This window comes from Bos grunniens, chromosome 3 (assembly GCF_055505025.1).
Source record: "Bos grunniens cultivar Pamir isolate PY7600 chromosome 3, Bosgru_T2T1.0, whole genome shotgun sequence".
In the NCBI taxonomy this organism is placed as follows: Eukaryota; Metazoa; Chordata; class Mammalia; order Artiodactyla; family Bovidae; genus Bos; species Bos grunniens.
In genome coordinates, this window is record NC_141167.1 from 97,492,841 (window position 1) to 97,518,587 (window position 25,747).

General features: G+C 42.2%; 1 long non-coding RNA gene across 8 annotated transcripts in view; it reads left to right on the plus strand.

Annotated features, from left to right (window-relative positions):
* Window positions 1-7,995: 7,995 nt before the first annotated feature.
* Window positions 7,996-25,747, plus strand: part of LOC147376189 (uncharacterized) — a 31,448-nt gene continuing 13,696 nt past the window's right edge. For 2 of the 8 annotated variants that reach the window (XR_015160834.1, XR_015160827.1), the window contains exon 1: window positions 11,516-12,082. This is a non-coding gene — a long non-coding RNA (uncharacterized LOC147376189). Of the gene's footprint in view, window positions 8,442-11,515; window positions 12,083-25,747 lie in introns of those variants that run through there. The other 6 variants (XR_015160832.1, XR_015160829.1, XR_015160831.1 and 3 more) reach the window with 6 other exon arrangements.

Consider the following 25,747-nt stretch of genomic DNA (forward strand, 5'->3'; position numbering starts at 1 on the left):
TGAGCCACCTGAGAAGCCCTCTGTTGTAGGGGCTGGAGGCAATGATGAGAAGCTGGAATCAAACCTGGCTCAGGGTCTCATCAGAAAGATGCCCAACTACCCACTGTAGGAGTCAGTGAATTCACACTTGACTCAAGCCGTTGGTTTCTAAGAAAGTCCAGTAGAATGAATCAATATGGCAGCAATCAGTAGAGCACAGTAACATACATTTAAGCTTGGTTCTGGGTTCCTGGTCCTGGGTCAGCATGCCATTATTAAGCATTTCCCAGCAGTGAATTGACCTTGCTCTTGGCCTTCATCTTTGGCAAACAGCTTGTTCCATAAGAGCACTGAACGATGAAGCCTTTTAGCTGGCAGTGCCTTGCTCCCCTGCCAGGGGAGGGGAGTGGACAGGGTCATACTGGCTGACTAAGTGGAGCTGGAGGTCTAGGCAGACTGCCAGCCCACAAGGGAAGTATTCAGTAGGAAAGAGATGGAGAAGCCCAGTCACTTGAGTTGGGCCTTCTGACGGGAGAAAGGCATAGCTATGGCTTGTCAGGCTCAACATCAAGTATACAAGATAGGGAGCAGATGAGTAGCAATAAGACCAGTTCCAGACCTACTGGGTGAAGGTCTGAGCCCCTGGAGAAGCATGGGTTTTTGTCAGACTGGCTTCAAAACTAGGTAGGACTGGACTTGGCACCTACCTGGACAGGAATAACTCTTCCTTTCTAGACAAATGTCAAAGGAGCAGCACCCTCCGTGAAAATAGAAGAGGGTTTAAAATGAACACCTAGGAAAAACTTACTTAAACATCTAGACAATACCTGGTATGTGTTACTCTACATTTTCTTCTAAGGTCTTTTGCAATACATGACTAGATTCTCTCAACCTATTTTTGTTGTTCAGTCACTCAGTCATGTTCGAGTCCTTTTGACCTAATGGGGGGCAGCATGCCAGGCTTCCCTGTCCTTCACCATCTCCCAGAGCTTGCTCAAACTCATGTCCATTGAGTTGATGATTCCATCCAGCCATCTCATCCTCTGTCGTCCCCTTCTCCTCATGCCCTCAATCTTTCCCAGCATCTGGATTTTCTCCAATGAGTCAGCTCTTCGCATCAGGCGGCCAAAGTATTGGAGCTTCAGCTTTGGCATCAGTCCTTCCAATGAATGTTCAAGGTTGATTTCCGTTAGAATTGACTGGTTTGATCTCCTTGCTGTCTATCACAAGCATTAAAAAATATTTTCTGGAGAGACAACAAAATATGAGGGTAAAGTCACACACCGCCCTACAGAGCAGGCAGCAGGAATTCAGAGCACAGACTAATCTGAGACACAGGTGCTGCCCTGCCTTTGACGAGTTCACTGCTGTCTGAGAAGTAAGATTTAACACGTTGGAAAGTACGGGGACCCATATCAGCCAGATGATGAGTGTCATACAAATGCAGACAAATGGTCACAGGGAAAGGGCTAATAGACAAAAAGACACTGGAAAACAGTTGACAGGGGGAGAATGAGGCACAGGGTGCTCCCAGACACTAGTGAAAGGGTCGAGCAGAAGGAGGGCAGCACGGGGATGGTCAGGAAAGAGGGCAGATGGCTTCATTCTTCATCTTTCACTTTATCCAGTCCAGGGGACCTACTAGAGATTTGGAAAGATCTCCAACAACCACTCAGGCTTCACATACACTCAAGGGCGGAGTCAAAGATGCCTAATGATTTCCTTTAGTGTTCAGGTCTAGTCATGAAATCTAGGTCAGTAAAACAAAGTAACTTGGGCCTAGAATTTGGTGCGTGTATGCATGTGTGCTAAGTCACTTCAGTCATGTCCAACTCTTTGCGAGCCCATGGACTGTAGCCCACCAGGCTCCTGTGTCCATGGGATTTCCCAGGCAAGAATACTGGAGTGGGTTGCCATGCCCTCCTCCAGGGGATCTTCCTGACCTAGGGATTGAACCCTCATCTCTTATGTCTCCTGCATTGGCAGGTGGGTTGTTTACCACTAGCACCACCAGGGAAGTTTAGTGAAGGTTGGCAAACTTTTTGCATTTTCCCTCTGAAATCGCCCTGTTGTTTTGTCATTAATAACAGCGGCAGCAACATGTGCTCCATGTGGCAAACACTGTTTTAAACTCTGTGTATTAACTCATTTAATTTTCACATCCACCTGATGAACTCATTACAAATATCATTCCCCTTTTTAGGTGAGGAAGCTGGAGCAGAGACAGTTCCTGCTTTAACCACTGTTTTCCCTGAGTCTTATAAATTACCAGTAGGATGACCACAGTGTAACATGATGACAGGGCCCAGCTCACAAGTGTTTTGTTTTGCTTTTAAAATATTATTATCGTTTGTTCTTAGGTACCTTGAGCCATCTTGGAGGAAATATTTGAAACTGGTGCCTGATCCGAGCATGGGTTTTTCCTGGCATTGTGAGGGATTTGAGATGGTGTGGGTTCACTGAATTTTGCATTCCACAATGGAATTGGCTCAAGCCAGGTGCCATTTACCTGGGCACACTCTACAAGGTAAAACCTCAGAGTACTTATGCCCTTTGAGTAGAAGGCATGAAATTTAACTCGCATATTTTACAATTCTCTTCACATAATCATGTCAGATCTTTAAGGAATTCCTATTTCTTTAATGTTATTGTGTATTTATTAAGAATAAAGCACTTCCCTGGTAGTTCAGTGTTTAAGAATCCACCATGCAGTGCAGGGGACCTGGGTTCAACCCCTGGTCAGGAAACTAAGATCCTACATGTCACAGGGCAACTAGAGAGCCCACGTGTTGCAACTGCTGTGTGCACGCACTGGAAAATCCAGCGTGGTGCAAGGAAGATCCCACATGCCACAACTAAGACCTGGTGCAGCCGAATAAGTAAAAAGTTTAAAATGAATACTAAAAAACAAAAAGAACAAAGCATGCTGAGCATTTTCAGGGGTACAGTGATGCATCAGAAAAGGGCTCTGATCTCATTTACAGTGCTCTGGGGTAGGCAGAGTATATGCAGATCATTGTAATGACCAAAAGACATTCTTCCAGAACCAGATCTGTTGTGGTTATACAACTTTTGGTACTTTCAACCAATTCAACTCAGTAGACTTTTATTGAGTGTCTACTGTGTGCGAGGTGCTCTGATAGATTCTGAGGACACAAAGGTGAAGAGTCTTCTGTTCCTGTCATTGTCTGTAGCTGCTTTAATTCAAGGCTGTGTGAAAACACTGAAGGGAAGCCAGAGGAGGGAAGGAATAATGCTGCCTGGTGTGGGGCTATAAGGAAGGCTTTCCAGAGGCGCAACAGTTGAACTGGACCTTTATGGGACATCACTAGACTAGAAGAAAGGGAAAGATACTTTTAGGATAGGAAGAAGTAAGCAGACCCACAGAGGCACAGAAGAGTATGGTGTATTTGGTCAATGTACTCTGTGAGGCTGGAAAGAGAGTCTGGAACCCAACTGTGGAAGGCTCTTAACAGTCACAGTACAGTGTTTAGACTTTACCTGGAGCAGTGGTGGAAAGGAGGTAGGGAACCAGATAATAAATTGGGCAGTCTGTTACTGAAATGTGCCAAAACTTCAGTCCTGTCCAACTCTTTGTAGACCACCAGACTCCTCTGTCCAAGGGATTCTCCAGGCAAGAATACTGGAGTGGGTTGCCATGCCCTACTCCAGGGGATCTTCTAAACCCAGGGACTGAACCTGCCTCTCCTGCATTGCAGGCAGATTCTTTACCCAGAGTCATCTGGGAGCCCATTCCTGAAATAGTCAACACTAAGCTTAATTAGATTCTGGTGAATGCACTGCAAAGCATAACAGATTTTAGAGTCAAAGGATCAGGCTTAAATCCCAATCTGTCGATTATAAGCCATGTGACCTTGACTAGCTTATTTAACCTCAGCTGTAGAAGGAGGCTAATAAGTTTATCAGCCTTACAAGGTCATTATAACAAGAGGAGACAGGAGAGAAAAATGGTTTCTGTACTGTCAAGCACTATGTAAACTTTAATTATTAATGTTATTTGGCACCAAAAAAAAGAGATGCTGGGAAAGGAAAGTGTCTGTTTAATATTTTCTCTCTGTATTGTAGAGAATTCTTGGTTTTTCTGTAGTGTAAATACTAGTGGTTTGCTTTCCACATCCATGAGAACACTTATGAGAGGTGATGCTTCTAAACTTGGCATACAGCTTAGCATAAACAAGGGCAAAAGGAAACTAGCATTTTACTGTCCTGTGCCAAACTCTTGGCAAACATCCTCTCATTTAACCTCCACTTTAACAGTTAGAGGTAGTTATTGTCCCCATTCTACAGACAAGGAAATCAATGCTGAGAGTCATTTAACTTATCCAGATTAATTAGGAAGTGGCAGAAGGTGGTTTTGAAAGTTTTGTCTATGCTGCCATGTTTGTTCTGCCTCACTGTGCTGTACAGAGCATAGAGTTAGTGTTTAAAATCAATCAGCCCACATCTCTTTTCCCTGCTAAGTCCCCCAACCTCTCACTTCTGATAAGGGGCCTCCTGAGATGGCCATACTCGTAAGACATGACTCCGTGGTCACGGCTGATTGGACCACTTCTGATGCAAGCTGGACCAGTTACATTCCTCTTTCTGAAATTTGGAGTTGTAATATTTGGCACCTGAGACAATCATTGTGGGAACCAGGTGGGAAAGACAAGCCAAGTCAAGGCTTGAACCCACAGTCTGGAGAGACAAACTGACATGCAGGCTTGAGAATGAGGAGTGGTCTCCACGGATCAGAAGAATATGATGTCCTGGAGGAAGATGGAACTGCACAAACAGGATCAGAGCCTGAACACTCTATGCCCACAGAGAGCAAGATGGGCGGAGGGCTATCTTAACAGCCCTCAGTGGCTTTCCAGTTTTCAGTTCCAATTCACTTGATATCTTGATGTTCTTACAATCTCCTTATCTATTTAAACTAGATCGCCCTGCAATCTGACGGCATCAATCAAATAAGCACACAATAAATCCCTGTAGAATGAGTGGCTAATCAATGTATCTTCTATCACTTGTCTAGATGTTTTCACCGTGTGCACCACCTACTATATGTTAATCGATTTCACTGTAATTCTTTGGTCTGCCATTTGGTCCTGGGGCTATTGTTCTGGAAGAATGAATAAATGATGCCTTAGAAATTACTCACCAAATAAAGGTGGCGAGATATTGGAGCAGAGGTACTGATAAAACCTTCATGGGAATGTTAAGCTATTTTAGATGGTCTGAATACCTGTGAATAAATTATACAATATCCCTAAAATCCATATGATGCTCTATTTCAATGTATTATAACATTTAATTTTTGTTATAGGCTAGGGATTTTGGTTCCACTTTTAATAATAACAGCAAAAATTTTAAATGGATGACCAACAAAGACCTACTGTAGGGCACAGGGAACTCTACTCAGTATTCTGCTGCTAAGTCACTTCAGTCGTGTCCGATTCTGTGTGACCCCAGAGACGGCAGCCCACCAGGCTCCCCCATCCCTGGGATTCTCCAGGCAAGAACACTGGAGTGGGTTGCCATTTCCTTCTCCAATGCATGAAAGTGGAAAGTGAAAGTGAAGTTGCTCAGCTGTGTCCGACTCTTAGCGACCCCATGGACTGCAGCCTACCAGGCTCCTCCATCCATGGGATTTTCCAGGCAAGAGTACTGGAGTGGGTCGCCAGTGTCTTCTCTGACTCAGTATTCTATAACAACCTAATTGGGAAAAGAATTTGAGAAAGACTAGATACATGTACATGTAAAACTGAATCATTTTGTTGTACACCTGAAACAAACACAACATTGTTAATCAACAACAAAAAAGACAACTCCAAAAAATTGGAGTTAAAATTAAATAAAAAGGACAACTCCAATAAAAAAGTAAAAAAAAAAAAAAAAGAATACTGGAGTGGGTTGTGATGCCCTCCTCCAGGGGATCGTCCCCACCCAGGGACTGAACCCATATCTTTTATGTCCCCAGCATTGGCAGTCAGGTTTCGTACCTCTAGGACCACCTGGGTAGCCCCAAATGACAGCAGATGTCACAACATGAAATGGACAATCTGAAACACTTACTGTATTCCCAGTGTGAATTTTGAGTATGTGGAATCCTTGCTGGTGGTGGAGAAATGGAAAGTACACTGAGCTGGGAGGCGGAGGACCAAGTGGCCTGCATCACTGCCCCTATTTAACTTCTCTGCGTTCAGGTATTTCATTGATAAATTACTGACGTAGGAGAAAGGTCCTTGGAAAGTCTTAATTTTCTAGGAACATGGGGTTGAATCTTCTAGAAAGGTTGTGGACAGGATTGATAAAATCCCATATTTGATAGTGACTAGCATAGTCCCTGGAGCAAAGTGAGCACTCTAACTCTGCTTGCTATTGTCCCCATTCCTTCACTCACTGATGAGGCTGCAGTAACTCCCTGTTAACCAAAAATAACATTATCAGCAGCATCTGCTGCTCTGCCTTAGCCCCCCCCACTGGTTTCCTGTTGCTTGGTGGGTACCAGAGGGTATGAACCATTCATGCTACCTGAGCAGGAGAAATCTGTGTCTCCTGGAACTTAAACACTTGGGAAGCAATTGATTCTTTTCCATATTTGAGTTTCAAAATAAAATCTCTAATCTAGCGTAGATGTGTGCTCAGTAACTTCTGTCATGTCCAGCTCTTTGTGACCCTATGGACTGTAGGCTGTCAGGTTCTTCTATCCATGGGGTTCTCAAGGCAATAATACTGGAGTGGGTTGCCATTCCTTTCTCCCAGGGATCAAACCTGCATCTCCTGCATTGCAGGTGTATTCTTTACCACTGAGCCACCGTGGAAGCTCCTCTAGTCTAGCTAGAAATCTAATTTAAAACTGAAATGATCAAGTGGTTCAAATGATCAATGTCTTCCATTTACAATGGCCAAGACATAGAAACAAGTCAAGTGTCCATCAACAGACAATTGGCTTCAGAAGATATGGTATGTGCCCACACACACATACACAAACTATGAAGTATTACTCATCCATAAAAAGAATGAAATATTGCAACTTACAGCAACATACATGGACCTAGAGAATATTATACTTAGTAAAATCAGAGAAAGATAAATACTGCATGATATCACTTATATGTAGAACCTAAAAATAGTACAAATGACTCTATATACAAGATAGGGCAGATTCACAGACACAGAAAACAAACTTACGGTTACCAAAGGGGAGAGAGAGGGACAAATTAGGAGTATGAAATTAATAGATACAGACTACTATACATAATATAGATAATCAACAAGGATTTTCTGTATAGCACAGGGGATTATAGTTAATATCTCGTAATAGCTTATGTGCTGTGCTTAGTCACTCAGTCATGTCCGACTCTTTTAGACTCCATGGACTGTAGCCTGCCAGGCTCCTCTGTCCATGGGGATTCTCCAGGCAAGAATACTGGAGTGGATTGCCATGCCCTCCTCCAGGGAATCTTCCCAACCCAGGGATCGAACCCAGGTCTTCCGCACTGCAGACAGATTCTTTACCATCTGAGCCACCAGGGAAGCCCAATAACCTTTAATGGAATGTAATCAGAAAATAACTGAATGACTTTGCTGTACAACTAAAATTAACACAATATTTTAAATCAACTATACTTTAATCGGAGAAGGCAATGACAACCCACTCCAGTACTCTTGCCTGACAAATCCCATGGATGGAGGAGCCTGGTAGGCTGCAGTCCATGGGGTTGTTAGGAGTCAGACACGACCGAGCAACTTCACTTTCACTTTCATGCATTGGAGAAGGAAATGGCAACCCACTCCAGTGTTCTTGCCTGGAGAATCCCAGGGACGGGGGAGCCGGTGGGCTGCCGTCTCTGGGGTCGCACAGGGTTGGACACGACTGAAGTGACTTGGCAGCAGCAGCAGCATAATTCAATCAGAAAAAAATCAGCGTCTGAGAAACAGAAAAGTCAGCTTCCCCAGGAATATTAATACTTAGGAAAGGAGGCCCTAGCAAGGGTGAGCTCTGATTTGGAGGGTATCAACCTGCAGACGGGATGTGGGAGTGGGGGCAGGAAGCAGAAAGGACGCCTCAACATTCCTTCATCAACTGCAAATTGCTTTGTCAGGGAGGATTCCCCACTCGGGATCAATCAGCAGTTCTCAGCTGATACTCTTTAAAGCCTAGAAAAGTGTGGAAGCAATCACACGGTGGGGGAGTTTCCATGTGGCCCCAGGCGTGCCGAGGTAGAAGAATGAAAGCTGCCCTAGAGCGCTCAAGAGGGAGGAAGGGAAACAGCTGCGAGCATCTCTGGACGGAAGCAAGCGGTAATAGATGCACACAGGGTGAGAAAGAGAAAGGAGCAGGAGACAGGGCAGCAGGGAACAGCAGATTTCCACTCACTTCATCTCGAAAACACAATGGGCTTCTTTAAAAAAAAATTCAGGAACCAGTTCACACTATGAAAGTTTGTTTTTAGCAAGTGAGTAAACAAATTGGGTTTTAATTTTAAAAATGTAATTCTCCACCTTTACTGCCCACAGTTTCATCAGCGTGGGCTTGACAGTACATACTAAAGCTACAGAGTTGAATACTGTAGTAGATAGTAGAGCTTAACACTGCATAGTAGTGGCAAAGAATCTGCCTGCCAACGCAGAAGATGTAAGAGATGTGGGTTCAATCCCTGTGGGTCAAGAAGATCCCCTGGAGGAGGAAACAGCAACCTATTCCAGTATTCTTGCCTGGAAGATCCCATGGGCAGAGGAGCCTGGCGGTCTGCGAAGACCATGGGGCCACATAAGAGTCAGACATGACTGAGCATGCACACAAGCCACTGAAGTTAACTGGTGACTAGTTTAGGATGAAGCTAGCGTTGGGTGCAACTGAACAAAGATGGAAACATGGTCTTTATTGCTTCCTCTCTATGGCGGGCTAGAAGACACTGTGTTTCTCCAAAGCAACCAAGATGATAGGACTATATGTTGGGAGACTAACTTTAAAGAAGGTGAAAATGGGGAAGTAGCTACCTCTAACTGTGTTGAATACCTCCTTAAACTTTCTGAGTCTTTGTCTCCTTATCTGATAAATCAGGGTAATATTACCCAAGGGCTCATGAAAATAAGATTATACAGGGCATGTAAGAGGGCTTGACTTATAGTAGTGAAAGTGTTAGTTGCTCAGTCGTGTCTGAATCTTTGCAACCCCATGGACTGCAGCCGACCAGGCTCCTCTGGTCTATGGTATTCTCCAGGCAAGAATACTGAAGTGGGTTGCCATTCCCTTTTCCAGGGATCTTCTTGACTCAGGGATCAAACCCAGGTCTCCTGCATTGAAGGCAGATTTATTACCATCTGAGCCACTAGGGAAGCCCTTATAGTAGTAGATATTGGACAAATCAATCTTGGTTCACTTTCTCTGGCAGATCACCCTATTCTCTGGTGAAGTATCTTTTAACTGCAGAAGTGCATTTCATGTTATCTAAGGCAAATGGGGTGTTGGTGATAGGGTCTAAGTTTTCTTTTCAAGTACATTGAGTTGGTGATGCCATCCAACCATCTTATCCTCTGTCGTCCCCTTCTCCTCCTGCCTTCAATCTTTCCCAGCATTAGGGTCTTTTCTAATGAGTCAGCTCTTCGCATCAGGTGGTCAAAGTATTGGAGTTTCAACTTCAGCATCAGTCCTTCCAATGGACATTCAGGATTGATTTTCTTTAGGATTGACTGGTTTGGTCTCCTTGCAGTCCAAGGGACTCTCAACAGTCTTCTCCAACATCACAGTTCAAAAGCATCAATTCTTTGGCACTCAGCCTTATTTATGGTCCAACTCTCACATCTATACATGACTACTGGAAAAACCATAGCTTTGACTAGATGGACCTTTGTTGCCAAAGTAATGTCTCTGCTTTTTAATATGCTGTCTAGGTTGATCATAGCTTTTCTTCCATGGAGCAAGCATCTTTTTCATGGCTGCAGTCACCAGCTGCAGTGATTTTGAAGCCCAAGAAAATAAAGTCTGTCACTGTTTCCATTGTTTACCCATCTATTTGCTATGAAGTAATGAGACCTGATGCCATGATCTTAGTTTCCTGAATGTTGAGTTTTAAACCAGATTTTTCACTTCTCTCTTTCACCTTCATCAAGAGGCTCTTTAGTTCCTCTTTGCTTTCTGCCATAAGGGTGGTGTCATCTGCATATCTGAGGTTATTGATATTTCTCCTGGAAATCTTGATCCCAGCTTGTACTTCATCCAGCCCAGCATTTCACATGATATACTCTGCATATAAGTTAAATAAGCAGGGTGACAATATACAGCCTTGATGTACTCCTTTCCCAACTTGGAACCAGTCAGTTGTTCCATGTTCAGTTCTAACTGTTGCTTCTTGACCTGCAAAATTCAGGCTTAAGTTGAAGAAAGTAGGGAAAACCACTAGATCATTCAGGTAGGACCTAAATCAAATCCCTAGCAATTATACAGTGGAATTGACAAATAGATTCAAGGGATTAGATCTGATAGACAGAATGCCTAAAGAACTATGGACAGAGGTTTGTGATATTGTACAGGAGGCAGTGATCAAGACCATCCCCAAGAAAATGAAATGCAAAAAGTCAAAATGGCTGTCTGAGGAGGCCTTACAAATAGCTAGAAAAGAAGTGAAAGGCAAAGGAGAAAAGAAATGATATATGCATCTGAATGCAAAATTCCAAAGAATAGCAAGGAGAGTAAGAAAGCCTTCCTCAGTGATCAATGCAAAGAAATAGAGGAAAGCAATAGAATGGGAAAGACTAGAGGTCTCTTCAAGAAAATTAGAGATACCAAGGGAATATTTCATGCAAAGATGGGCACAATGCAGGACAGAAATGGTTTGGACCTAACAGAAGCAGAAGATATTAAGAAGAGGTGGCAAGAATGCACAGAAAAACTATACAGAAAAGATCTTCATGACCCAGATAACCATGATAGTGTGGTCACTCACCTAGAACCAGACATCCTGGAGTGTGAAGTCAAGTGGGCCTTAGGAAGCATCACTACGAACAAAGCTAGTGGAGGTGATGGAATTTCAGCTGAGCTATTTCAAATCCTAAAAGATGATGCTGTGAAAGTGCTGTACTCAATGTGCCAGCAAATTTGGAAAACTCAGCAGTGGCCACAGGACAGGAAAAGGTGTTTTCATTCCAACCCCAAAGAAAGGCAATGCCAAAGAATGTTCAAACTACTGCATAATTGTACTCATTTCATATGCTAGCAAAGTAATGTTCAATGTTCTCCAAGCTAGGCTTCAATGGTACATGAACTGAGAACTTCCAGATGTTCAAGCTGGTTTTAGAAAAGGCAGAGGAGCCAGAGACCAAATTGTCAACATCTGTTGGATCATAGAAAAAGCAAGGGAATTCCAGAAAAACATCTACTTACGCTTCATTGACTACACTAAAGCCTTTGATTGTGTGGATCACAACAAACTGTGGAAAATTCTTAAAGAGATGGCAATACCAGACCACCTTACCTGTCTCCTGAGATTTAAATTAGAAGGGTAGATATTTTGTGTTTCTTGCTATGTCAGAGATTTGTTGGTTGTTGGGGGCTGACTGGGAGTAGGGTGAAAGCTATTCTGATGTCTCTTTAAATCATACACTAGATGGTTGCCAGGCAGTTGAAACAACTACATTTTCTGGCATGGTTTAATTCTTCTGGCCTATAGACAGATTGCCTTAGAGAGATCCTCAAAAGAAATTCAACAGTGTTCAGTGTCTACTCCTCTTGGACACATGCTAGGCGCTTTCAAATGCAATACCCCATTTGCTTCTCAGACTTACTCTAGGAAGTAACATTTCCACTTTAAGAAAGGAAGACCACAACTGAGAGACATTGATTTGCCTCCAGCTATATTACAATCAGCACCTGTACCCTGAAATGAGCTAAATACCAAGCCTGAGTTCCTTCTGCACTGATGGAAGGGAAAGGAAAGAAAAAAGAGTAAGAACCAATTCTGTGGTATTGATTTCAGCTGCTCATTGCTTCCACTGTGGCCATCTCTTCAGTGTTCTCAGGAAACCTCTGGAAGAATCCTGCACACATGGAATGATTCCAGCCACCACATGGCACATCCCTGGAGCTTCAGCTCAGGAGGTAAGTCGCAGCCTGCTCTGCATGCTACAGCAGAGAGCTACTCACGAAAGGGACTGTTTCGGAATTAACTTCATTTCATTGGTGAGTTTCATTTCACAGTCGAGCAGATATGCCTAGGTTATCCATGAGCTCCTCCTTTAGGGAGGAGCCAAGTTGCATGGTGTATTATATTATTGCTATTCTTAGAGTGATAAAAAGAAACCACCACTTCTTAAATAATTGCTGGCTGTTGACCAGCATTTTACACACATCGTCTCATTTAATGTCACAACAACTCTATAAGATAAATATCATTCTCATTTTATAGACAAAAAAAGTCAAGGAAGTTCAGAGGCTTGAAAAAGGTCACAATAAGTGACAAAGCAGCGATGCACAATGCTGTCTTTTTAATACTCAAGCCTGTGGTATTTCCACCTTATCCTGTGTGCTTGCACGCATGCTGAGTTGCTCAGTCATGTCTGACTCTTTGTGACCCCATGGACTGTAACCCGCCAGGCTCCTTTGTCCATGGGATTTACCAGGCAAGAATACTGGAGTGGGTTGCCATTTCCTTCTCTAAGGGATCCTCCTGACCCAGGGATTGAACCTATGTCCCATGCCTTGGCAGGAAGTTTCTTGACCACTGAACCACTAAGATAGAAAAGATGATCTCTGTCCCTTTTCAAGGCATCTCCCAGATTTATGATCCCCAAACCAGGGCTCTCCTGCTGGATTTTGCTTAGAATTTTTCCTCACCCTCCATCATGGATGCTAACTGATTCTTTCTTCCTAATGTTTTCTGTATTCACACCTTGTCATCTAATTCCACTGTCACCACTCCTGTATTATTTCAGTAGTTTCCTGACTTCTTGCTTTCAGGCTTTTCCTATCCCAAATCTTGCTCCTAAATCAGTCCTCCAAAAATGTCATCTTGTAAATGTCAATGCTCATTCAGAAACATTCCATTGATAGGATGCAGCCATTTAAGCTGATGTTGGAGAAGAACAGTTAATGACATGATATGGAAAAAATGTTCGTAATATGTTATTAAGTGAAAAAAAGTTAAGAAATACTCCCAATGTTAGTATGGGTGATCTGTGTGGTGGAATCATGGATGATTTTATTTTGTTTTTGCTTCTCTAGAGTTCTTAAATTTTTTGCAATAAACATTATTCTTTTAATAAGATGAAAAAAACTAGGATTTAGAGTAAAAATAATGAAAAGGTACTCAGGGTAGTATAATAGAGAATAATAATGAGATTCTATTCCATTTTTTAAATTGGATGTATTTGACATAACCATGTAAACTTAAGATGTACAACATGTTACTTTGATATGTGTATGTATTGTGATATGATTACCTTTGTAGATATAGTTATCACATCACATAATTATAGTACAGTATTGTCTATATTCATTATACCTACATTGATCAGTGTGGCTTATTTGTTATTCATTACAAATTTGTACCCTTAAACAACATCAGCTTTATCTCCTGATTCCTTTTTTGTTTTTTACACAATTCAATTAGCCAAAAAAGTACAAGAGTTAAAATAGCGTGTGTTTTGGGGGAAAGGGCATGTTCACGCACGGCAGTTGAGGGTACAAACTAATACAACTTTTGTGGAAGATACTGTGCAGGATTCATCAGGGTGAAAAATTTGCAGAACTTTTACCCAACAAGTTTAATTTTAGCAATCCAGTGTGGGGAGAGAGCAAATTAGCCAAGATGGCGTGTTCAGACTCTCTCACCCCAGGTTTGTAAATAATGACTATGTAACAGCTGAGATCATTTATAGCACTGCTTACGTGCATCACAACGTACTCGCTTGGTCACAGGCTACTTTGTGTGGTCCCGATATATGCTGCTGCTGCTGCTAAGTCGCTTCAGTCGTATCCGACTCTGTGCAACCCCAGAGATGGCAGCCTACCAGGCTCCCCTGTCCCTGGGATTCTCCAGGCAAGAACACTGGAGTGGGTTGCCATTTCCTTCTCCAATGCATGAAAGTGAAAAGTGAAAGTGAAGTTGTCAGTCATGTCCGACTCTTAGTGACTCCATGGACTGCAGCCTACCAGGCTCCTCTGTCCATGGGATTTGCCAGGCAAGAGTACTGGACTGGGTTGCCATTGCCTTCTCCGCCCGATATATGAGCTGCACCTAAAAAGCAGTGGGATTACTGCTGCATCATGGTTGTGTCCGTGTGGTCAGCCAGGAGAGATCCTGGTGTGGCATCCAGGATCTGTGGTTTAACAGTCACTGGAGAGGCCATTCTGATGCACGCTAAAGTTTTAGAGCCCGAAGAAACAGCCTTCCTAAGTAAGTACCTTTGTGAACAAATGCACAAGTGTTACTGTATAATGATTTACATTACAATCTTACTTATAATGTTGTAAAATTAAAAACAACCTATGGGGCTTCCCCGATGGCACAGAAGGTAAAGAATCCACCTGCAATGCAGGAGATGCAGGAGACTTGGGTTCGATCCCTGGGTTGGGAAGACCACCTGAAGTAGGGTATGGCAATCCACTCCAGTATTCTTGCCTGGAAAGTCCCATGGACAGAGAAGCCGGACGGGCTACAGTCCAAAGGGTCAAAAAGAATCAGACATGACTGAACGACTAAGCACACATGTACTCAGTAGGAAAATAGGTTCTATTAATTTATCCTGTGAAATACTATGCATTGGTTAAAGAGAAAAGGTATTAGCATAGAAAGCCCATTAGTACATATGACTTAGCAAGGAAAGTAATTTGCAGACGTAAATATGTCATATTCTTTTTTAAAATTAATTGATTTTTTCTGCAGCACTGGGTCTTTGTTGCTGCACGCAGGCTTCCTTTAGTTGAGGTGGGCAGGGGCTGCTCTCTAGCTGTGGCACACGGTTTCTCATTGCGTTGGCTTCTCTTGTTGTGGAGCATGGGCTCTAGGGCGTGTGTGCTTCATAGCTGTGGTGCATAGACCTACTTACTTGCTCCACTGCATGTGGGATCTTCCCAGACCAGGGATCAAATCCATGTCCCTTGCATTGTAGATAGATTCTCAACCACTGGACCACCAGGGAAATCCTACATATCATATTATTAACCACAATTTATATTGTTTTAAAACAATAAATTTATTTATTACTTATGCAAAATAAAACCTCCCCTTGGAAAATTCTGAAAGAGATGGGAATACCAGACCACCTGACCTGCCCCTTGAGAAACCTATATGCAGGTCAGGGAGCAACAGTTAAAACTGGACATGGAACAACAGACTGGTTCCAAATAGGAAAAGGAGTATGTCAAGGCTGTATATTGTTATCCTGCTTATTTAACTTATATTCAGAGTACATCATGAGAAACGCTGAGCTGGAAGAAGCACAAGCTGGAATCAAGATTGCCAGGAGAAATATCAATAACTTCAGATATGCAAATGACACCACCCTCATGGCAGAAAGTGAAGAGGAACTCAAAAGCCTCTTGAGGAAAGTGAAAGAGGAGAGTGAAAAAGTTGGCTTAAAGCTCAACATTCAGAAAATGAAGATCATGGCATCTGGTCCCATCACTTCATGGGAAATAGATGGGAAAACAGTGGAAACACTGTCAGACTTTATTTTTTTGGGCTCCAAAACCATTGCAGATGGTGACTGCAGCCAGGAAATTAAAAGACACTTACTCCTTGGAAGGAAAGTTATGACCAACCTAGATAGCATATTGAAAAGCAGAGATATTACTTTGCCAACAAAAGTCCATCTAGTCAAGGCTATGGTTTTTCCAGTGGTCATGTATGGATGTGAGAGTTGAACTGTGAAGAAAGCTGAGCGCCGGAGAACTGATGCTTTTGAACTGTAAGAAGACTCTTGAGAGTCCCATGGACTGCAAGGAGATCCAACCAGTCCATTCTAAAGGAGATCAGTCCTGGGTGTTCTTTGGAAGGAATGATGCTAAAGCTGAAACTCCAGTACTTTGGCCACCTCATGCGAAGAGTTGACTCATTGGAAAAGACTCTGATGCTGGGAGGGATTGGGGGCAGGAGGAGAAGGGGACGACAGAGGATGAGATGGCTGGATGGCATCACTGACTCGATGGACGTGAGTTTGAGTGAACTCTGGGAGATGGTGATGGACAGGGAGGCCTGGCGTGCTGCAATTCATGGGGTCGCAAAGAGTCAGACACGACTGAGCAACTGAACTGAACTGGCTCCTATAAGATAGGTTTCAAACTTCTTAGCCAGGTAATGAAGGTCCTTCATTATTTGCTTCAGACTGATTCTTCGACCCTAAGCCCGTAGTATATTCATTAAAAAAAAAAAAAATCCAAATATCCATTCCAGGTCTGTTACTATCAAATTATTCTGAGAATGGCTTAATATTTATTTCCTTAGACTTATTTCCATTTTTCGTCGAGGAAACTGAGAAGTGTAAAAGTTGAGTGATGACTTGCCTGTGGTCACAAGACAGCGTTTGAAGCTGGGTCTGTTTCACTGAGTTCCATCTCAAGTGTTTGTTCCACTCCTCCAAGCTGGTTGGCTAATTGTTCCCCAGTCTGGAATGCGCCTCCTCTGTGCCTTTGCTCATATCATTTTCCTTTCTTAAAGTGCTCTGAATCAAGTCTTGTATCCTTCCTGAAGTCTTTCTCCAGAACCCTAAGCAATGGCCTTATATCATGTATTAATAGTTAAATCTTTCATCAAGTACTGAGCCTCCCTCCTCACCTGTTCTGTTCTGTAGCATTCCAAGTCTATTTCCCCAAGGATTCTTTCTGTTGTACCTTGGGACAGGGTGCTCTGTTATTTTTTCTTCTTAGTAATTGATCTGCAATAAATGGTAGTTGGTGAAAATGATGATGGATATGTACTAACACATATTTGCTCTAAATATGTCAAAGATCTGTCTTACACAGCAGCAGTGACAGAAATCAGAGCAGGTACTTGGCACACCAGTCCTTAGAATTTAGAAGTTGGATTAAGAATACAAATAAGACTTCTCTAGGTGTATCTTTTCATATAGATTTGACTTATAAATTGTATCAGGGCTTCCCTGGTGGCTCAGTTGTTGAAGAATCACATGAAGTGCAAGAGACCCAAGTTTGATCCTGAGTCAGAAAGATCCCCTGGAGAAGGGAATAGCTACCCACTCCAGTATTCTTCCCTGGAGAATCCCATGGACAGAGGAGCCTGGCGGGCTACAGTCCATGGGGTTGCAAAGAGTCAGACATAAGTGTTTTACTTATTCACAAAACAAAGTGTGAAAAGATGGAAAAGAAGTAAACCTTCACATTTAATGCAAACAGAAACAAATCAAGTTGTTACCAAATTGATAATCTAACGACACAGTGTAAAGAATTTAAGTCTAATTCTGAACATAGTACTCCGTGTGCAATTTCTCAGTGTAGGGACAAAAAGAATTTCAAGAAATTTTAATTTTACTTAGTTGGCCATTTTTTAATAATTATGATGTTATTGGAGTCCTGAAACTCATCATAATAACATCATAATTGGAGTCCTGAAACTATCCTGTACATATTTGTTTGACAAAACAAATAACTAAATATATTGATATCATCGTGTAGTCAGAAAAATAACATACCCCTTCCCAAGATATCTACATCTGGACCTGTGTTTGCATAGCAAAAGAAACTGTGCAGATAGAGTTAAGGTTAATTCTTTAATCCAAAGAGATTATTCCAAATCATCTGAGTGGGCTTGGTGAAACTATATGGGCCCTTAAAAATGAGACAGGAAGGCAGAAGAGAAGGTAAGAGAAGGAGAAACAGGAGAGAGTCAAGTCATGAGAAGAACTCAGCCTGCCATTGCTGGTCTTGAAAGTGGAGTAAGGCAGTCATGAGTGAAAGCAGGTAGGTGACCCTCAAAGGCTGGAAACACCCCTCAACTGACAACAAGGAAATGGGGACCTTAGCCCTGCAGCCAAAAGGAACTGAATACTGCAAACAACCCAATTAAGTAAGAGAACAGATTCTTTCCCAGAGACTCTGGAAAGAAGTTCAGTTCAGTTCAGTTGCTCAGTTGTGTCCAACTCTTTGTGACCTATGGACTGCACACCAGGCTTCCCTGGCCATCACCAATTCCCAGAGCTTGCTCAAACTCATGGGCATCGAGTTGGTGATGCCATCCAGCCATCTCACCCTCTGTTATCCCCTCTTCTCCTGCCTTCAATCTTTCCCAGTATTAGGGTATTTTCTAATAAGTCGGCTCTTCGCATCAGGTGACCAAAGTATTGGAGCTTCAGCTTCACCATCAGTCCTTCCAATAAATATTCAGGATTGATTTCCTTTAGGATCGACTAGTTGGATCTCCTTGCAGTCCAAGGGACCCTCAAGAGTCTTCTCCAACACCACAGTTCGAAAGCATCAATCCTTCACCTCTCAGCCTTCTTTATGGTCCAACTCTCACACCCATACATGACTACTGGAAAAACCATGGTTTTGACTAGATGGACCTTTGTCAGCAAAGCAATGTCTCTGCTTTTTAATATGCTATCTAGGTTGGTCATAGATTTTCTTCAAAGGAGCAAGCGTCTTTTAGTTTCAAGGCTGCAGTCACCATCTGCAGTGATTTTGGAGCCCAAGAAAATAAAGTCTGTCACTGTTTCCATTGTCTCCCCATCTATTTGCCATGAAGTGATGGGACTGGATGCCATGATCTTCATTTTTTGAATGTTGAGTTTCAAGCCAGCTTTTTCTATCTCCTCTTTCACTTTCAAGAGGCCCTGCAGTTCCTCTTTGCTTTCTGACATAAGGGTGGTTGAAACCTCATATCTGAGGTTACTGATATTTCTCCTGGTAATCTTGATTCCACCTTGTGCTTCATCCAGCCCAGCATTTCACATGATATACTCTGCATATAAGTTAAATAAGCAGCCTTGATGTACTCCTTTCCCAATTTGGAACCAGTCTGTTGTTCCATGTCCAGTTCTAATTGTTACTTCTTGACCTGCATACAGATTTCTTAGGAGGCAGGTCAGGTGGTCTGGTATTCCCATATCTTTAAGAGTTTTCCACAGTTTGTTGTGATCCACACAGTCAAAGGGTTTGGCATAGTCAATAAAACATAAATAGATGTTTTCCTGGAACTCTCTTGCTTTCTCAATGATCCAACAGATATTGGCAATTTGATTTCTGGTTCCTCTGCCTTTTCTAAATCCAGTTTGAACATCTGGAATTTCACAGTTCACATACTGTTAAACCTGGCTTGAAGAATTTTGAGCATTATTTTGCTAGCGTGTGAGATGAGTGTAATTGTGCAGTAGTTTTAACATTCTTTGGCACTGCCTTTCTTTGGGATTGGAATGAAAACTGACCTTTTCCAGTCCTGTGGCTGAGTTTTCCAAATTTGCTAGCCTATTGAGTCTAGCACTTTCATGGCATCATCTTTTAGGATTTGAAATACTGCAGCTGGAATTCCATTACCTCCACTAGCTTTGTTCATAGTGATGCTTACTAAGGCCTGCTTCACTTTGGACTCCAGGATGTCTGGCTCTAGGTGAGTGTTCACACCATCATTGTTTTCTGGGTCATTAAGATCTTTTTTACCTAAATCAAATCCCTTATGATTATACAGTGGAAGTGAGAAATAGATTTAAGGGCCTAGATCTGATAGATAGAGTGCCTGATGAACTATGGAATGAGGTTCTTGACATTGTACAGGAGACAGGGATCAAGACCATCCCCATGGAAAAGAAATAAAAAAAAGCAAAATGGCTGTCTGGGGAGGCCTTACAAATAGCTGTGAAAAGAGGAGAAGCGAAAAGCAAGGGAGAAAAGGAAAGATATAAGCATCTGAATGCAGAGTTCCAAAGAATAGCAAGAAGAGATAAGAAAGCCTTCTTCAGCAATCAATGCAAAGAAATAGAGGAAAACAACAGAATGGGAAAGACTAGAGATTTCTTCAAGAAAGTTAGAGATACCAAGGAAATATTTCATGCAAAGATGGGCTCGATAAAGGACAGAAATGGTATGGACCTAACAGAAGCAGAAGATATTAAGAAGAGGTAGCAAGAATACACAGAAAAACTGTACAAAAATGATCTTCATGACCCAGATAATCACGATGGTGTGATCACTGACCTAGAGCCAGACATCCTGGAATGTGAAGTCAAGTGGGCCTTAGAAAGCATCACTACAAACAAAGCTAGTGGAGGTGATGGAATTCCAGTTGAGCTATTTCAAATCCTGAAAGATGATGCTGTGAAAGTGCTGCACTCAACAAGCCAGCAAATTTGGAAAACTCAGCAGTGGCCACAGGACTGGAAAAGGTCAGTTTTCATTCCAATCCTAAAGAAAGGCAATGCTAAATAATGCTCAAACTACCGCACAATTGCACTCATCTCACACGCTAGTAACGTAATGCTCAGAATTCTCCAAGCCAGGCTTCAGCAACATGTGAACCGTGAAGTTCCAGATGTTCAAGCTGGTTTTAGAAAAGCAAAGGAACCAGAGATCAAATTGCCAACATCTGCTGGATCATGGAAAAAGCAAGAGAGTTCCAGAAAAACATCTATTTCTGCTTTATTGACTATGCCAAAGCCTTTGACTGTGTGGATCACAATAAACCGTGGAAAATTCTGAAAGAGATGGGAATACCAGACCACCTGATCTGCCTCTTGAGAAATTTGTATGCAGGTCAGGAAGTAACAGTTAGAACTGGACATGGAACAACAGACTGGTTCCAAATAGGAAAAGGAGTACGTCAAGGCTATATGTTGTCACCCTGCTTATTTAACTTATATGCAGAGTACATCATGAGAAACGCTGGACTGGATGAAGCACAAGCTGGAATCAAGATTGCTGGGAGAAATATCAATAACCTTAGATATGCAGATGACACCACCCTTATGGCAGAAAGTGAAGAGGAACTAAAAAGCCTCTTAATGAAAGTGAAAGTGGAGAGTGAAAAAGTTGGCTTAAAGCTCAACATTTAGAAAACGAAGATCATGGCATCTGGTCCCATCACTTCATGGCAAATAGATGGGGAAACAGTGGAAACAGTGACAGACTTTATTTTTGGGGGTTCCAAAATCACTGCAGATGGTGACTGCAACCATGAAATTAAAAGACGCTTACTCCTTGGAAGGAAAGTTATGACCGACCTAGATAGCATATTCAAAAGCAGAGACATTACTTTGCCAACAAAGGGTCTGTCTAGTCAAGGTTATGGTTTTTCCTGTGGTCATGTATGGATGTGAGAGTTGGACTGTGAAGAAGGCTGAGTGCCGAAGAATAGATGCTTTTGAACTACAGTGTTGGAGAAGATTCCTGATCTCCTTGGACTGCAAGGAGATCCAACCAGTCCATTATGAAGGAGATCAGCCCTGGGATTTCTTTGGAAGGAATGATGCTAAAGCTGAAACTCCAGTAGTTTGGCCACCTCATGCGAAGAGTTGACTCATTGGAAAAGACTCTGATGCTGCGAGGGATTGTGGGCAGGAGGAAAAGGGGACGACAGAGGATGAGATGGCTGGATGACATCACTGACTCGATGGACGTGAGTCTGAGTGAACTCTGGGAGTTGGTGATGGACAGGGAGGCCTGGCGTGCTGTGATTCATGGGGTCCCAAAGTGTAGGACACAACTAAGCGACTGAACTGAACTGATGTATTCTTGCCACCTCTTCTTAATATCTTCTGCTTCTGTTCTGTCTATGCCATTTCTGTCTTTTATTATGTCCATCTTTGCATGAAATATTCCCTTGATATCTCTAATTTTCTTGAAGAGATCTCTAGTCTTTCCCATTCTATTGTTTTCCTCTATTTCCTTGCATTGATCACTGAAGAAGGCTTCCTTATCTCTCCTTGGTATTCTTTGAAACTCTGCATTCAGATGGATATATCTTTTCTTTTCCCCTTTGCCTTTAGCTTCTTTTCTTTTCTCAGCTATTTTAAGGCCTCCTCAGACAGCAATTTTGCCTTTTTGCATTTCTTTTTCTTGGAGATGGTCTTGATCCCTGCCTTCTGTACAATGTCATGAACCTCTATCCTTAGTTCTTCAGGCACTCTATCAGAACCAATCCCTTGAATCTATTTGTCACTTCTACTGTGTAATCGTAAGGGATTTGATTTAGGTCATACCCGAATGGTCTAGTGGTTTTCCCCACTTTCTTCAAGTTAAGTCCGAATTTGACAATAAGAAGTTCATGATCCTTTTATTGCAAAGTTCAGAAAGCAGTGCAGCCCTGCCCATAGCTTGATTTCACCCTGGTAAGATTGACAACCAGCCTTCGACAGAAATGTGAGAAAGCCAACATGTGTTGCTTTAGGTTGCTGTTTGACGTAGTTTGCTATGGCAGTGTATTTATCTGCTCTGCTTGGGCTGCCAATCCAAAGTACCACAGACTGGGTGACTTGAACAACAGAATTGTGTTATCTCGCAGCTTTGCCCAAAGTCAAGGTGTCGCAGCCTTGATGCCTTCCTTGGTGCTGGGAGAGAAGGATCTGTTCCAGGTCTCCTTGGCCTGAAGGTGACCATCTTCTCCCTGTGTTTTCACATCATTTTCCCTCTGTGTATGCCTTTCTATCCAAGTTTCATCTTTTCATAAGCATGCCAGTCATATTGCATTAGAGCTTACCCTTTAATGACTTCATTTTAGTTTCATTACCTCTGTAAAGACCCTATCCCCAAATAAGATCACATTCTGATATACTAGGCATTGGGGAACTCAATATATGTGTGTGTGTATGTATGTATATATTTATAAATTGTGTGTGTATTCAGTTGTGTCCAACTCTTTGCAACCCCAAGGACTATAGCCTACCAGGCTCCTTTGTCAGTGGAATTTTCCAGACAAGAAATACTGGAGTGAGTTTCCATTTCCTTCTCCAGGGGATTTATAAATTATGTACATATAAATTATTCTGTTTATGAATTACACACACACACACATTTCCATCTAACCATGTCAAACAAAAGGGCCTTTGGCAACAACACCAACAATACCACTGTGGCAATGAGCACACCTTGCACCCAGATCTTGATTTCTAAATATCACTTCTCACTAAAGAAATGAAGAAATAAGTGCTTCTGATCTGGTACAGGGCAAACACAAGGGAACCTGGAGAAATCTTGGTGTGCCAGAAAGAAAGGAAATACTTAAAGATTAATGAGGTCATGTCAAAAGGACACAGGATCTTGCTTGAAGGAGTTCCCACTGGCCAACTTTGGAATAATTTGAACATCAAAAAGAAAATGACAGTAATGGATTAAAATCCATTGAAGTTTTTTGGGGAAGAAAAAAAAAAGCCCATGAGTCCACAGTCATTCTGAAAAGAGAAATAACTTAAAAAAAAAAAAAAAGGGTTCTATCTTCCACCTAATAAATGCAGAAAAAGTGGTAGAATTAGGGAATCATTGTGTTTCAGTCCCTACAGTAATAATAGATTCAGGCAAGGACCATAACCAGATGTTAACCACTGAGTAAAAGTAACTGGATGTTCATACATCATCAGTATATTTCCTCACAAATTATTAATTACAAAAGGGAAAATGTTTGGTTTGGAGAGATTTGATGGTTATTGCTTTAAGTGATCAAACTGAGCATCACCAATAGTGGAACAATCTGATATTGTTATTGTTTTGATATGAAGCCCACTTATGGATTATTTTTGCCAAAAAATATCTAAGTTATTAATGAATCTAACCATAAGAAACAACCTTATAAACCCAGAATGTGGCACATTCTATAGATGGTTGGTCTGGACTCTTCACAAAAGTCAGTGTCATTAAAAAAACTTATTAAAAAGCAGTCAGGGGGGTGACCATTCTAGATTCAAACAAACAAACACCATATGCAATATGCAGCCTTCATTGGATTCTTGATTTTTTAAAACATGCTATGAAAGACATTTGGGGGATGATTTGGAAATTTTTAGTGGGAAATGTCTGTTAGATAATACAATGAAGCATGTTGCTAATTTTTCCCCATAAGTGTGATAATGATGTTGTGAATGTTTGAGAATGTCCTTCTTCTTAGGAAACACACTCTGAAGTTATTTGGTTCAGGGCCATTGTATCTGCAAGTTATTTAAAATAGTTCAGGAAAAATATGGTATACTGGAACTGGCTCTTACCAGCTCCTGAGAGCAAATAAATATCAGGAAACCATTGTTAAACTAATGGTTTAAAATTAGTTTGAAATCAGTCGTGGTGGGAGTCCTTATACCACAGAGATTGACACATGTTACACCTAGGGCTTTCTCCTGTGCCCCCAGAGACTGGGTTTATCAGCACACCATTGAACATAGAATTCAATTTTAATAATTGGTGAAATGATTCAAGTGTGCCTCATGTTCAGTATGGTATGCTTTCAAGCTTTGTGAAGATTTTAGATTTTTCATAATGAAAGTTGGGAAAAACAGAACAGAAAAAGAGCTTCCTTCCTGGAAATGTGAAAACCACAGAGTGAAGGATACGGAGGAGAGCGGGGATGCTTGGGAATCTGCCGGGTGAGACTCTTAGACGAGTCTGTGGCCTCAGGTGGGCTGACTGGGAACCTCTGTCTGAGGCCACCCAGGTGCCTGCAGGATGAAAGAGTTACCCGCTTTAGCCCAGGGTACATGAGACACTTCCCTTCCCTCCCCCAGGCCTGGAGCTGAGCTGCTGGGCTGTGGCTTACCTGAGATTACTAGGTCCTCTAGGAATTTTCTAATTTCTTTGAATAAAAGGGGTAAGGTATTATAGTTGTGGCTTGTGTGGTAACTAAGGCAGCTCAGTGGCAGGCTTCAACTTTTCGTTTGTCTTTTCTTTACTCCTATTCCTTTCCTTGTTTCTCTAATACCAGGAATGCCTGCCCCACACCTCTGCCTACCTAGCTCACCAAACTTCTAGAAGATTCTTAAGACCCACCTCCTCTACCAAGTCTTCCCACGATTACCTCTGCCCTTCTTTCTCATGTTCCATGACGCTGACATCTGCTTTATATTCTGTCATATTTTGTTCCAGGATGAGCTGTGTGACTGAGCATTTTAACTAACCTGTAAGCTCTTGGAGGGCAGGAAGCAGATTTGATAGATACTTATTATATAAAAACACTTCTCTCTCCCACAAAATACTTATTGGAATCAATTGAATTGCTTTCCTCTCCTTCTTGTCTCGATTCTCTTTTTCTGTTGTTCTCCCCTTCCCTTCCTCCTATTTTGTTCCTAGTTTTTGTCCCCCACCTGCCCATGCTCTGTTTAGCTTCTTTCTTTCCCCTTCTTTTATCCCTCTCCTTGCCCCACCAAGGCCGCAGTTGTGGCTGCCTCCTGACTCTGGACCTCTTCTCAGGGCTTTCCCCTGATGCATGAAAGTTTTCACACCTAATTGCACTGCAAGAAGAAAAGCTGCCAGTTCAGTGATTAAGATTCCACACTCCCAGTGCAGGGAGCACAGGTTCGATCCCTGGTCATGGAACTAAGATCCCACATGCTACACAGAGCAGCCTTTTTAAAAGAAAAGAAAGAAAAGCTGCCTCTGAGAAATGTACACTGTCCTCATTCAGGATGTCCATCCCCCACGACTCTCAGCTTCACAAGGGAAGCAGCATTGGGGCAGCACATAACTCTCAGACATCTGCATCCCACATTTTTTCTCTCCTATCCCCTCTCCACCCACCACCACCACCACCACCCCCCTCAGATTCTTTGGACCAATTCTTGTGGTAAAATCTCACACATTTTCTCAATCTATATGCAAACCAGGTAGGATTGACAGCTG